At 44.6% G+C, this 13,967-nt stretch overlaps 1 protein-coding gene across 1 annotated transcript in view; it reads right to left on the reverse strand.

Annotated features, from left to right (window-relative positions):
- LOC142159395 (autophagy-related protein 9A-like) overlaps positions 1 to 13,623 on the reverse strand; it is a 38,431-nt gene extending 24,808 nt beyond the window's left edge. The window contains exon 1 of the mRNA XM_075214255.1: positions 12,972 to 13,623. The gene's annotated coding sequence lies outside the window, so the exon portion shown is untranslated. The remainder of the gene's footprint in view (positions 1 to 12,971) is intronic.
- Positions 13,624 to 13,967: the final 344 nt, after the last annotated feature.

The following is a 13,967-nucleotide window of genomic DNA, read 5'->3' on the forward strand; positions in this document are numbered from 1 at the left end:
GATGATGATCTATGAAGCCAATGCGTCTGTGAGGAGAAACATCATTTTGAAAAAAACAACCGTCTTGGAAAAGAAACAGTGAGAGAAGCGATATTGTTAGAATCAAAACCTGGTTCTTGTGAGTAAACCTGAGAAACTATCATATCCTTATATTACATAAACCTGAAGTGAAACGACGATATTGATACATTCAAGATATCATCTGCATCAGTATAAATGTTTATTTCAGAGACTGTGATATAGGCCCATTCAATATATTATCTGTCATTAGATATAGTTATTTCAGAGAATGAATTATAAGTCAATTCAATATATCATCTGCATCTTTAGTGATATGCAATTCAAATACATATCTAGAGAAAGTAAAATGTTCATATAACTGAGAAGTAGCTACTAATGGTATTATTAGTGCACCAACAGCAGCCGAGCCGGGAAGTGAGGGGTATTGTAAGAATCAATATGAGTGTAATTTAGTATTACTTTCAGGAGATTATAAAGTAATTTAGTGTGATATGATCTATATATAGCTGTTAGATATTTTATAGTGAGTTAGGATTAGATTATAAGGTGAATTGTGTAGTCTATTAGAAATAACATCATATCAAAATTATATAGATAGTATAACACCCAAATTTATTAATATATCTATAGTGAGTGTGATTTTAATTATTATTAATTTCCTAATTGTACATCTATTTAAAGTGTATATTTCCAAAGCAAATAGTTTTCTATAAAAGAACCATCTTATTGTGTGTCAGAGATGTTTTTTTAAATAAAGTATTTTTATTGAAGATTTTCAGTTACAACATGCGATGATCATCTTAAACCCTCACTAAACCCGTCTCCTACCTATATCTCTATATACAACTGACCGTGATATAATGTGAACTCTCGAGACAAGAAGACCAACAATTCAGTCAGTAATGCATTAAAGAGATGAATTACATTGTTCCAACAAATTGTATCCATATAATATAACCCTATAAACAATATCAATTACACTTCACATCAAACCTAAAAAGGCCGTGCAGACCTGTGAGAGAATATATAATATATATACTATGTATAATATGTACCAGGACAGGGTCAGTGTCGGGTATATATAATATATACAGGTGACAAGAGGACGTTAGTACCAGGACAGGGTCGGTGCCGGGTATATATAATATATACAGGTGACGAGAGGACGTTAGTACCAGGACAGGGTCGGTGCCGGGTATATATAATATATATACAGGTGACGAGAGGACGTTAGTACCAGGACAGGGTCGGTGCCGGGTATATATAATATATGCAGGTGACGAGAGGACGTTAGTACCAGGACAGGGTCGGTGCCGGGTATATATAATATATACAGGTGACAGAGGACGTTAGTACCAGGACAGGGTCAGTGCCGGGTATATATAATATATACAGGTGAGGAGAGGACGTTAGTACCAGGACAGGGTCGGTGCCGGGTATATATAAGATATACAGGTGACAAGAGGACGTTAGTACCAGGACAGGGTCGGTGCCGGGTATATATAATATATATACAGGTGACGAGAGGACGTTAGTACCAGGACAGGGTCGGTGCCGGGTATATATAAGATATACAGGTGACAAGAGGACGTTAGTACCAGGACAGGGTCGGTGCCGGGTATATATAATATATATACAGGTGACGAGAGGACGTTAGTACCAGGACAGGGTCGGTGCCGGGTATATATAATATATGCAGGTGACGAGAGGACGTTAGTACCAGGACAGGGTCAGTGCCGGGTATATATAATATATACAGGTGAGGAGAGGACGTTAGTACCAGGACAGGGTCAGTGTCGGGTATATATATTATATACAGGTGACGAGAGGACGTTAGTACCAGGACAGGGTCGGTGCCGGGTATATATAACATATATACAGGTGACGAGAGGACGTTAGTACCAGGACAGGGTCGGTGCCGGGTATATATAATATATATACAGGTGACGAGAGGACGTTAGTACCAGGACAGGGTCGGTGCCGGGTATATATAATATATACAGATGACAGAGGACGTTAGTACCAGGACAGGGTCGGTGCCGGGTATATATAATATATACAGATGACAGAGGACGTTAGTACCAGGACAGGGTCAGTGCCGGGTATATATAATATATACAGGTGACAAGAGGACGTTAGTACCAGGACAGGGTCGGTGCCGGGTATATATAATATATACAGGTGACAAGAGGACGTTAGTACCAGGACAGGGTCGGTGCCGGGTATATATAATATATACAGATGACAGAGGACGTTAGTACCAGGACAGGGTCAGTGCCGGGTATATATAATATATACAGGTGACAGAGGACGTTAGTACCAGGACAGGGTCAGTGTCGGGTATATATATTATATACAGGTGAGGAGAGGACATTAGTACCAGGACAGGGTCAGTGCCGGGTATATATAATATATACAGATGACAGAGGACGTTAGTACCAGGACAGGGTCAGTGCCGGGTATATATAATATATACAGATGACAGAGGACGTTAGTACCAGGACAGGGTCAGTGCCGGGTATATATAATATATACAGGTGACAGAGGACGTTAGTACCAGGACAGGGTCAGTGTCGGGTATATATATTATATACAGGTGACGAGAGGACGTTAGTACCAGCACAGGGTCAGTGCCGGGTATATATAATATATACAGGTGAGGAGAGGACGATAGTACCAGGACAGGGTCAGTGCCGGGTATATATAATATATACAGGTGACAAGAGGACATTAGTACCAGGACAGGGTCAGTGTCGGGTATATATAATATATACAGGTGACGAGAGGACGTTAGTACCAGGACAGGGTCAGTGCCGGGTATATATATTATATACAGATGACGAGAGGACGTTAGTACCAGGACAGGGTCAGTGCCGGGTATATATAATATATACAGGTGACGAGAGGACGTTAGTACCAGGACAGGGTCAGTGCCGGGTATATATATTATATACAGATGACGAGAGGACGTTAGTACCAGGACAGGGTCAGTGCCGGGTATATATAATATATACAGGTGAGGAGAGGACATTAGTACCAGGACAGGGTCAGTGCCGGGTATATATAATATATACAGGTGAGGAGAGGACGTTAGTACCAGGACAGGGTCAGTGTCGGGTATATATAATATATACAGGTGACAAGAGGACGTTAGTACCAGGACAGGGTCGGTGCCGGGTATATATAATATATACAGGTGACGAGAGGACGTTAGTACCAGGACAGGGTCAGTGCCGGGTATATATAATATATACAGATGACAGAGGACGTTAGTACCAGGACAGGGTTGGTGCCGGGTATATATAATATATACAGGTGACGAGAGGACGTTAGTACCAGGACAGGGTCAGTGCCGGGTATATATAATATATACAGGTGAGGAGAGGACGTTAGTACCAGGACAGGGTCGGTGCCGGGTATATATAATATATACAGATGAGGAGAGGACGTTAGTACCAGGACAGGGTCGGTGCCGGGTATATATAATATATACAGATGACAAGAGGACGTTAGTACCAGGACAGGGTCAGTGCCGGGTATATATAATATATACAGGTGACAGAGGACGTTAGTACCAGGACAGGGTCGGTGCCGGGTATATATAATATATACAGGTGAGGAGAGGACATTAGTACCAGGACAGGGTCGGTGCCGGGTATATATAATATATACAGGTGACAAGAGGACGTTAGTACCAGGACAGGGTCGGTGCCGGGTATATATAATATATACAGGTGACAGAGGACGTTAGTACCAGGACAGGGTCAGTGCCGGGTATATATAATATATACAGGTGACAAGAGGACATTAGTACCAGGACAGGGTCGGTGCCGGGTATATATAATATATACAGGTGACAGAGGACGTTAGTACCAGGACAGGGTCAGTGTCGGGTATATATAATATATACAGGTGACAGAGGACGTCAGTACCAGGACAGGGTCAGTGCCGGGTATATATAATATATACAGGTGAGGAGAGGACGTTAGTACCAGGACAGGGTCAGTGCCGGGTATATATAATATATACAGGTGAGGAGAGGACGTTAGTACCAGGACAGGGTCAGTGCCGGGTATATATAATATATACAGGTGAGGAGAGGACATTAGTACCAGGACAGGGTCGGTGCCGGGTATATATAATATATACAGGTGAGGAGAGGACGTTAGTACCAGGACAGGGTCAGTGCCGGGTATATATAATATATACAGGTGACAAGAGGACATTAGTACCAGGACAGGGTCGGTGCCGGGTATATATAATATATACAGGTGAGGAGAGGACGTTAGTACCAGGACAGGGTCAGTGCCGGGTATATATAATATATACAGGTGACAAGAGGACGTTAGTACCAGGACAAGGTTGGTGCCGGGTATATATAATATATACAGGTGAGGAGAGGACATTAGTACCAGAACAGGGTCAGTGCCGGGTATATATAATATATACAGGTGACAAGAGGACGTTAGTACCAGGACAAGGTTGGTGCCGGGTATATATAATATATACAGGTGAGGAGAGGACATTAGTACCAGGACAGGGTCGGTGCCGGGTATATATAATATATACAGGTGAGGAGAGGACGTTAGTACCAGGACAGGGTCAGTGCCGGGTATATATAATATATACAGGTGACAAGAGGACGTTAGTACCAGCACAAGGTTGGTGCCGGGTATATATAATATATACAGGTGAGGAGAGGACATTAGTACCAGGACAGGGTCGGTGCCGGGTATATATAATATATACAGGTGAGGAGAGGACGTTAGTATCAGGACAGGGTCAGTGCCGGGTATATATAATATATACAGGTGACAAGAGGACATTAGTACCAGGACAGGGTCGGTGCCGGGTATATATAATATATACAGGTGACAGAGGACGTTAGTACCAGGACAGGGTCAGTGCCGGGTATATATAATATATACAGGTGAGGAGAGGACGTTGGTACCAGGACAGGGTCAGTGTCGGGTATATATAATATATACAGGTGACAGAGGACGTTAGTACCAGGACAGGGTCAGTGCCGGGTATATATAATATATACAGGTGAGGAGAGGACGTTGGTACCAGGACAGGGTCAGTGTCGGGTATATATAATATATACAGGTGACAGAGGACGTTAGTACCAGGACAGGGTCAGTGCCGGGTATATATAATATATACAGGTGAGGAGAGGACATTAGTACCAGGACAGGGTCAGTGTCGGGTATATATAATATATACAGGTGACAGAGGACGTTAGTACCAGGACAGGGTCAGTGCCGGGTATATATAATATATACAGGTGAGGAGAGGACATTAGTATCAGGACAGGGTCGGTGCCGGGTATATATAATATATACAGGTGACAAGAGGACATTAGTACCAGGACAGGGTCGGTGCCGGGTATATATAATATATACAGGTGACAGAGGACGTTAGTACCAGGACAGGGTCGGTGCCGGGTATATATAATATATACAGGTGAGGAGAGGACATTAGTACCAGGACAGGGTCGGTGCCGGGTATATATAATATATGCAGGTGACAAGAGGACGTTAGTACCAGGACAGGGTCAGTGCCGGGTATATATAATATATACAGGTGAGGAGAGGATGTTAGTACCAGGACAGGGTCGGTGCCGGGTATATATAATATATACAGGTGACTAGAGGACGTTAGTACCAGGACAGGGTCGGTGCCGGGTATATATAATATATACAGGTGACAAGAGGACGTTAGTACCAGGACAGGGTCGGTGCAGGTATATATAATATATACAGGTGACAAGAGGACATTAGTACCAGGACAGGGTCGGTGCCGGGTATATATAATATATACAGGTGAGGAGAGGACATTAGTACCAGGACAGGGTCGGTGCCGGGTATATATAATATATACAGGTGAGGAGAGGACATTAGTACCAGGACAGGGTCGGTGCCGGGTATATATAATATATGCAGGTGACAAGAGGACGTTAGTACCAGGACAGGGTCAGTGCCGGGTATATATAATATATACAGGTGAGGAGAGGATGTTAGTACCAGGACAGGGTCGGTGCCGGGTATATATAATATATACAGGTGACTAGAGGACGTTAGTACCAGGACAGGGTCGGTGCCGGGTATATATAATATATACAGGTGACAAGAGGACGTTAGTACCAGGACAGGGTCGGTGCCGGGTATATATAATATATACAGGTGACAAGAGGACGTTAGTACCAGGACAGGGTCGGTGCCGGGTATATATAATATATACAGGTGACAAGAGGACGTTAGTACCAGGACAGGGTCAGTGCCGGGTATATATAATATATACAGGTGACAAGAGGACGTTAGTATCAGGACAGGGTCAGTGCCGGGTATATATAATATATACAGGTGAGGAGAGGACGTTAGTACCAGGACAGGGTCGGTGCCGGGTATATATTATATATACAGGTGAGGAGAGGACATTAGTACCAGGACAGGGTCGGTGCCGGGTATATATAATATATACAGGTGAGGAGAGGACGTTAGTACCAGGACAGGGTCGGTGCCGGGTATATATAATATATACAGGTGACAGAGGACGTTAGTACCAGGACAGGGTCAGTGCCGGGTATATATAATATATACAGGTGACAAGAGGACGTTAGTACCAGGACAGGGTCGGTGCCGGGTATATATAATATATACAGGTGAGGAGAGGACGTTAGTACCAGGACAGGGTCGGTGCCGGGTATATATAATATATACAGGTGACAAGAGGACGTTAGTACCAGGACAAGGTTGGTGCCGGGTATATATAATATATACAGGTGACAAGAGGACATTAGTACCAGGACAGGGTCGGTGTCGGGTATATATAATATATACAGGTGAGGAGAGGACGTTAGTACCAGGACAGGGTCGGTGCCGGGTATATATAATATATACAGGTGAGGAGAGGACGTTAGTACCAGGACAGGGTCGGTGCCGGGTATATATAATATATACAGGTGACAAGAGGACGTTAGTACCAGGACAAGGTTGGTGCCGGGTATATATAATATATACAGGTGACAAGAGGACATTAGTACCAGGACAGGGTCGGTGTCGGGTATATATAATATATACAGGTGAGGAGAGGACGTTAGTACCAGGACAGGGTCGGTGCCGGGTATATATAATATATACAGGTGACAAGAGGACATTAGTACCAGGACAGGGTCGGTGTCGGGTATATATAATATATACAGGTGAGGAGAGGACGTTAGTACCAGGACAGGGTCGGTGCCGGGTATATATAATATATACAGGTGAGGAGAGGACGTTAGTACCAGGACAGGGTCAGTGCCGGGTATATATAATATATAAAGGTGACAGAGGACGTTAGTACCAGGACAGGGTCGGTGCCGGGTATATATAATATATACAGGTGAGGAGAGGACATTAGTACCAGGACAAGGTTGGTGTCGGGTATATATAATATATACAGGTGAGGAGAGGACATTAGTACCAGGACAAGGTTGGTGTCGGGTATATATAATATATACAGGTGACAACAAGAGGACGTTAGTACCAGGACAGGGTCAGTGTCGGGTATATATAATATATACAGGTGACAAGAGGACATTAGTACCAGGACAAGGTTGGTGTCGGGTATATATAATATATACAGGTGAGGAGAGGAGGTTAGTACCAGGACAGGGTCGGTGCCGGGTATATATAATATATACAGGTGACAGAGGACGTTAGTACCAGGACAGGGTCGGTGCCGGGTATATATAATATATACAGGTGAGGAGAGGACATTAGTACCAGGACAGGGTCAGTGCCGGGTATATATAATATATGCAGGTGAGGAGAGGACGTTAGTACCAGGACAGGGTCGGTGCCGGGTATATATAATATATACAGGTGACGAGAGGACATTAGTACCAGGACAGGGTCAGTGCCGGGTATATATAATATATACAGGTGACAAGAGGACGTTAGTATCAGGACAGGGTCAGTGCCGGGTATATATAATATATACAGGTGAGGAGAGGACATTAGTACCAGGACAAGGTTGGTGTCGGGTATATATAATATATACAGGTGACAAGAGGACGTTAGTATCAGGACAGGGTCAGTGCCGGGTATATATAATATATACAGGTGAGGAGAGGACGTTAGTACCAGGACAGGGTCGGTGCCGGGTATATATAATATATACAGGTGAGGAGAGGACGTTAGTACCAGGACAGGGTCGGTGCCGGGTATATATAATATATACAGGTGACAGAGGACGTTAGTACCAGGACAGGGTCAGTGCTGGGTATATATAATATATACAGGTGACAAGAGGACGTTAGTACCAGGACAGGGTCGGTGCCGGGTATATATAATATATACAGGTGAGGAGAGGACGTTAGTACCAGGACAGGGTCGGTGCCGGGTATATATAATATATACAGGTGACAAGAGGGCATTAGTACCAGGACAGGGTCGGTGTCGGGTATATATAATATATACAGGTGAGGAGAGGACGTTAGTACCAGGACAGGGTCGGTGCCGGGTATATATAATATATACAGGTGACAAGAGGACGTTAGTACCAGGACAAGGTTGGTGCCGGGTATATATAATATATACAGGTGACAAGAGGGCATTAGTACCAGGACAGGGTCGGTGTCGGGTATATATAATATATACAGGTGAGGAGAGGACGTTAGTACCAGGACAGGGTCGGTGCCGGATATATATAATATATACAGGTGACAAGAGGACATTAGTACCAGGACAGGGTCGGTGTCGGGTATATATAATATATACAGGTGAGGAGAGGACGTTAGTACCAGGACAGGGTCGGTGCCGGATATATATAATATATACAGGTGACAAGAGGACATTAGTACCAGGACAGGGTCGGTGTCGGGTATATATAATATATACAGGTGACAAGAGGACGTTAGTATCAGGACAGGGTCAGTGCCGGGTATATATAATATATACAGGTGAGGAGAGGACATTAGTACCAGGACAAGGTTGGTGTCGGGTATATATAATATATACAGGTGACAAGAGGACGTTAGTATCAGGACAGGGTCAGTGCCGGGTATATATAATATATACAGGTGAGGAGAGGACGTTAGTACCAGGACAGGGTCGGTGCCGGGTATATATAATATATACAGGTGAGGAGAGGACGTTAGTACCAGGACAGGGTCGGTGCCGGGTATATATAATATATACAGGTGACAGAGGACGTTAGTACCAGGACAGGGTCAGTGCCGGGTATATATAATATATACAGGTGACAAGAGGACGTTAGTACCAGGACAGGGTCGGTGCCGGGTATATATAATATATACAGGTGACAAGAGGGCATTAGTACCAGGACAGGGTCAGTGCCGGGTATATATAATATATACAGGTGAGGAGAGGACGTTAGTACCAGGACAGGGTCGGTGCCGGGTATATATAATATATACAGGTGACAAGAGGACATTAGTACCAGGACAGGGTCAGTGCCGGGTATATATAATATATACAGGTGACAAGAGGACGTTAGTACCAGGACAGGGTCAGTGCCGGGTATATATAATATATACAGGTGAGGAGAGGACGTTAGTACCAGGACAGGGTCAGTGCCGGGTATATATAATATATACAGGTGACAAGAGGGCATTAGTACCAGGACAGGGTCAGTGCCGGGTATATATAATATATACAGGTGAGGAGAGGACGTTAGTACCAGGACAGGGTCGGTGCCGGGTATATATAATATATACAGGTGACAAGAGGACGTTAGTACCAGGACAAGGTTGGTGCCGGGTATATATAATATATACAGGTGACAAGAGGGCATTAGTACCAGGACAGGGTCGGTGTCGGGTATATATAATATATACAGGTGAGGAGAGGACGTTAGTACCAGGACAGGGTCGGTGCCGGATATATATAATATATACAGGTGACAAGAGGACATTAGTACCAGGACAGGGTCGGTGTCGGGTATATATAATATATACAGGTGAGGAGAGGACGTTAGTACCAGGACAGGGTCAGTGCCGGGTATATATAATATATACAGGTGACAAGAGGGCATTAGTACCAGGACAGGGTCGGTGTCGGGTATATATAATATATACAGGTGAGGAGAGGACGTTAGTACCAGGACAGGGTCGGTGCCGGGTATATATAATATATACAGGTGACAAGAGGACATTAGTACCAGGACAGGGTCGGTGCCGGGTATATATAATATATACAGGTGAGGAGAGGACATTAGTACCAGGACAAGGTTGGTGTCGGGTATATATAATATATACAGGTGACAAGAGGACATTAGTACCAGGACAAGGTTGGTGTCGGGTATATATAATATATACAGGTGACAACAAGAGGACGTTAGTACCAGGACAGGGTCAGTGTCGGGTATATATAATATATACAGGTGAGGAGAGGACATTAGTACCAGGACAAGGTTGGTGTCAGGTATATATAATATATACAGGTGACAAGAGGACATTAGTACCAGGACAAGGTTGGTGTCGGGTATATATAATATATACAGGTGAGGAGAGGAGGTTAGTACCAGGACAGGGTCAGTGCCGGGTATATATAATATATACAGGTGACAGAGGACGTTAGTACCAGGACAGGGTCGGTGCCGGGTATATATAATATATACAGGTGAGGAGAGGACATTAGTACCAGGACAGGGTCGGTGCCGGGTATATATAATATATACAGGTGAGGAGAGGACGTTAGTACCAGGACAGGGTCAGTACCGGGTATATATAATATATACAGGTGACAGAGGACGTTAGTACCAGGACAGGGTCAGTGTCGGGTATATATAATATATACAGGTGAGGAGAGGACGTTAGTACCAGGACAGGGTCGGTGCCGGGTATATATAATATATACAGGTGACAAGAGGACATTAGTACCAGGACAGGGTCGGTGCCGGGTATATATAATATATACAGGTGACAAGAGGACATTAGTACCAGGACAGGGTCGGTGCCGGGTATATATAATATATACAGGTGACAAGAGGACATTAGTACCAGGACAGGGTCGGTGCCGGGTATATATAATATATACAGGTGACAAGAGGACATTAGTACCAGGACAGGGTTGGTGCCGGGTATATATAATATATACAGGTGACAAGAGGACATTAGTACCAGGACAGGGTCGGTGCCGGGTATATATAATATATACAGGTGAGGAGAGGACATTAGTACCAGGACAGGGTCAGTGCCGGGTATATATAATATATACAGGTGAGGAGAGGACATTAGTACCAGGACAGGGTCAGTGCCGGGTATATATAATATATACAGGTGAGGAGAGGACATTAGTACCAGGACAGGGTGGGTGCCGGGTATATATAATATATACAGGTGAGGAGAGGACGTTAGTATCAGGACAGGGTCGGTGCCGGGTATATATAATACATACAGATGACAGAGGACGTTAGTACCAGGACAGGGTCAGTGCCGGGTATATATAATATATACAGGTGAGGAGAGGACGTTAGTACCAGGACAGGGTCGGTGCCGGGTATATATAATATATACAGGTGACGAGAGGACGTTAGTACCAGGACAGGGTCAGTGCCGGGTATATATAATATATACAGGTGAGGAGAGGACGTTAGTACCAGGACAGGGTTGGTGCCGGGTATATATAATATATACAGGTGACAAGAGGACATTAGTACCAGGACAGGGTTGGTGCCGGGTATATATAATATATACAGGTGACAAGAGGACATTAGTACCAGGACAGGGTCAGTGCCGGGTATATATAATATATACAGGTGAGGAGAGGACATTAGTACCAGGACAGGGTCAGTGCCGGGTATATATAATATATACAGGTGAGGAGAGGACATTAGTACCAGGACAGGGTCGGTGCCGGGTATATATAATATATACAGGTGAGGAGAGGACGTTAGTACCAGGACAGGGTCGGTGCCGGGTATATATAATATATACAGGTGAGGAGAGGACATTAGTACCAGGACAGGGTCGGTGCCGGGTATATATAATATATACAGGTGAGGAGAGGACATTAGTACCAGGACAGGGTCAGTGCCGGGTATATATTATATATACAGGTGAGGAGAGGACGTTAGTACCAGGACAGGGTTGGTGCCGGGTATATATAATATATACAGGTGACAAGAGGACGTTAGTACCAGGACAGGGTTGGTGCCGGGTATATATAATATATACAGGTGACAAGAGGACATTAGTACCAGGACAGGGTCAGTGCCGGGTATATATAATATATACAGGTGACAAGAGGACATTAGTACCAGGACAGGGTTGGTGCCGGATATATATAATATATACAGGTGACAAGAGGACATTAGTACCAGGACAGGGTTGGTGCCGGGTATATATAATATATACAGGTGACAAGAGGACATTAGTACCAGGACAGGGTCAGTGCCGGGTATATATAATATATACAGGTGACAAGAGGACATTAGTACCAGGACAGGGTCAGTGCCGGGTATATATAATATATACAGGTGACAAGAGGACATTAGTACCAGGACAGGGTCAGTGCCGGGTATATATAATATATACAGGTGACAAGAGGACATTAGTACCAGGACAGGGTCGGTGCCGGGTATATATAATATATACAGGTGACAAGAGGACATTAGTACCAGGACAGGGTTGGTGCCGGGTATATATAATATACAGGTGACAAGAGGACATTAGTACCAGGACAGGGTCAGTGCCGGGTATATATAATATATACAGATCTCCGGGATGTTGGTATATTACGATAGGGTTATAATGTGAGCTGTTATCTCAGTAGAGGATATATAACAATAGAGTAATACTATATCTGTATTGGGGGGTTATGCCTATAGTACAGCACAGAGCTATACGGGGACTTGCAGTAAACATGTATAACAGCAGCTGCAGAGCTCAGCACCCCCCATATCTCCAGACACAGACATAGAAGCAGACACTGACGGTCTCTTACCTTGTTCAGTCCCCGGCTCCTCTGGTCACATTGCAGAGTGTCCTCCTGCTTCCTAGGCCCTGGCTCAGCTATTGTCCCAGCTGGTTGGTGTAGGGATTAGGAGGAGGGCAGAGGCTTCTTGTTTCCTGACTTGCTGTTACGCAGCCGCTGTAACCCTTTCCCTGCCTGTGTCACTAGGCCTGAAGCCTGCACTGCAGGGGGCTCTGCACCTGGTGCGGGGGTTGTCTCCTGCACATGTGACACAATGTAACACTGTGACTGAAACCTGTTACATTTATGTTCTTCTATAATTTACTTTGTAACAATTTCTCTTTGTTTGATATATGACAATATCCCCAGTAGCAGATTATATGTATAAGTGTATATATCAGTCAGTGAGTTATCCCAGAACACACATGACACAGGTGATATCTGCAAGATGTTACTTTATATACCAGAAACATTTTCAGGGGTAACTTTTCAAAAATCAGGGATGAGATTAAAAAATGGGGACAAGCAGGAAATATACACGATACACCCAGTGTCAGCAGGGATCAGGGTATGTTTTAGTATGTGCGGGTAATCAGACGAGTTCTGTGCATACATCTGGTGACCGGTATACAACGCAGAGCGCTGTCATGTGACCGGTATACAACGCAGGGCGCTCTCATGTGACCGGTATACAAGGCAGAGCGCTATCATGTGACCGGTATACAACGCAGAGCGCTGTCATGTGACCGGTATACAACGCAGAGCGCTGTCATGTGACCGGTATACAACGCAGGGCGCTCTCATGTGACCAGAATACAACGCAGAGCACTGTCATGTGACCGGAATACAACGCAGAGCGCTGTCATGTGACCGGTATACAACGCAGGGCGCTCTCATGTGACCGGTATACAAGGCAGAGCGCTATCATGTGACCGGTATACAACGCAGAGCGCTGTCATGTGACCGGTATACAACGCAGAGCGCTGTCATGTGACCGGTATACAACGCAGGGCGCTCTCATGTGAC

Source organism: Mixophyes fleayi, chromosome 5 (genome assembly GCF_038048845.1).
Source record: "Mixophyes fleayi isolate aMixFle1 chromosome 5, aMixFle1.hap1, whole genome shotgun sequence".
In the NCBI taxonomy this organism is placed as follows: domain Eukaryota; kingdom Metazoa; phylum Chordata; class Amphibia; order Anura; family Limnodynastidae; genus Mixophyes; species Mixophyes fleayi.